The sequence below is a fragment of the Protobothrops mucrosquamatus genome, unplaced genomic scaffold, assembly GCF_001527695.2.
Source record: "Protobothrops mucrosquamatus isolate PMUCROS unplaced genomic scaffold, P.Mucros_1.0 scaffold_276, whole genome shotgun sequence".
NCBI lineage: Eukaryota > Metazoa > Chordata > Lepidosauria > Squamata > Viperidae > Protobothrops > Protobothrops mucrosquamatus.
This window is the reverse complement of record NW_015386352.1, coordinates 147,997-150,496: the sequence shown is the minus strand read 5'-3', so window position 1 is coordinate 150,496 and position 2,500 is coordinate 147,997.

The window sequence follows — 2,500 nt, the reverse complement described above, 5'->3', positions numbered from 1 at the left end:
TTGAGACAGAGACCAGCTTTCTTTTCGATTAATATTTCATGCAGCCAGCTGGTCCTGCTGGAAGGCGCTGGTCCTAATGAACTTCAGTTTGATTTCCCCCCCCCCTATTAGCTTACAAATGCGATCAAGTTGATGAACACCACTGAATGGAGGACTTTCCTTCAGCAGCAGCATCTCGCCCTCTTTGGGCCTCTCCTGCAGGCTTGACTTTCACAAATGCAAGAGGGCAGTCCTTGGCCACGGGAAGGAAAGTGGCCCATGTATTCCCCAGCTTTTCCCTGCAGCAGCGCTGGGAAAGGGCTCCACCTTCCTGACCATCCTGAGTCAGGGCAGAGGAGAGACGGGGGGCAGGGGGGGGGGTTGGGGAGAGAAAGTGTGGGGAGGCAGCAGGCAGGAAGCGATCGCCCAGAGATTGAGAAATAGCAACAGAGGAGGGCTGAAAATGAATGCAGTGTAACCGAATCATGCTGTTGCTCAGCCAGGCTGATGTAAGCCAGTGCAAGGCTGGTCACCTGGCATCAGTCATCCCGGCTGGACTGTGGGTTTTTTTTTTTTCCCCACCTCCTTTGGAATTGCGCAGCAGTTTAGAATAAAAATTGGCTTAGGCTGAAGCTGGGCATTCAACGGCGTTTTGCAATTCTCTACTCTGTTTCTGAGCAGAGAAATCGTATGATGGAGGAGGAGGAGGAGGAGGAGGAGGAGGAGATAGACAAGGAGAAGGAGGAGAAAGACAATGAGGAGGAGGAGAAAGACAAGAAGATAGACAAGGAGGAGGAGGAAGAGAAAGACAAGGAGAAGGAGGAGAAGATAGACAATGAGGAGGAGAAGGAGATAGACAAGGAGAAGGAGAAGAAGATAGAATGAGGAGGAGGAGATAGACAAGGAGAAGGAGAAGAAGATAGACAATGAGGAGGAGATAGACAAGAAAAAGGAGGAGAAGATAGACAAGGAGGAGGAGGAGATAGACAAGGAGAAGGAGAAGGAGATAGACAAGGAGGAGGAGGAGATAGACAAGGAGGAGGAGGAGAAGATAGACAAGGAGGAGGAAGAGGAGGAGATAGACAATGAGGAAGAGGAGGTGGAGGTGGTGGAGGAAGAGGAGAAGGAGGAGATAGACAAGGAGAAGAAGGAGAAGAAAGAAAATGAGGAGGAGGAGGAGGAGAAAGAGAAGGAGAAAGAGGAGAAAGACAAGGAGGAGGAGGAGGAGATAGACAAGGAAAAGGAGGGGAAGATAGACAAGGAGGAGGAGATAGACAAGGAGAAGGAGGAGAAGATAGACAATGAGGAGGAAGACGAGGAGATAGACAATGAGGAAGAGGAGGTGGAGGTGGTGGAGGAAGAGGAGAAGGAGGAGATAGACAAGGAGAAGGAGGAGAAGATAGACAAGGAGGAGGAAGAGGAGGAGATAGACAATGAGGAAGAGGAGGTGGAGGTGGTGGAGGAAGAGGAGAAGGAGGAGATAGACAAGGAGAAGGAGGAGAAGAAAGAAAATGAGGAGGAGGAGAAGAAGATAGACAAGGAGAAAGAGGAGAAAGACAATGAGGAGAAGGAGGAGGAGGAGATAGACAAGGAGAAGGAAAAGAAGATAGACAATGAAGAGGAGGAGTTGGAGGTGGTGGAGGAGGAGGAGGAGGAGGAGGAAATAGACAAGAAGAAGGAGGAGGAGAAATAAAATGAGGAGGAGGAGGAGATAGACAAGGAGAAGAAAGAGAAGATAGACAATGAGGAGGAGGAGGAGGAGGAGGAGGTGGTGGAGAATAAGGAGGAGGAGGACTCCTCTTTTAGCAGGGATGGTAACATTGCTTCTGAAAAACATCCAGGAGATGAGTGACCCCTCCCAACCCCCAGATCTTCCCTTGAATTGAGGGCGGGAGAGCCACCAGGTGCCCATCCCAGGGTAAGGACTGTTCCGTGGAAGGCAGGACATTCAGAAATTGCTCAGAGCTGCCACTGAGAGCTAAATAAGAACACCATATTCTGCCCAGGAGACTTCTTTTTTTCCTTTGGAAGCAGTGTTATAAAACAAATTTGCCTCCAGCTGAATGAGAACCACTAGGAAAACAGAGAAGAGAATTGTTCTGCCTGGCAATGTTAGCTCTCTTTTTTTCTGCCCACAATCAGTGTGATGGAGATGGCTACTCTTGCTCAGAATATTACTCAATTCTAGACTGGCTGGTTGTTTCTCTAGTGACAACAGACAGCCTCATCTGTCTATCCATCATTCTTCATTCTTCCTGGGCAAGAAATCAATGGGATTGGACTATTTAACTTTAATCTGATTTCACATTTTGTCAAAAAAAATTCTGGTAGCACAACCCCACCCTTGGAAAAGAACCTGTATTTCAGGAACCAAAATCGCCACAAGTGTGCCCACCCATATCAACCATGGGATCCATCAGGCTTCCTGATTAAAAAGCCAAAGCGTAAACAGGAAGGTGGAATGTGGCAAACAAGATCACCAACATCCTATGTATGCTTTTGGGACTACTAAGATCCAGAA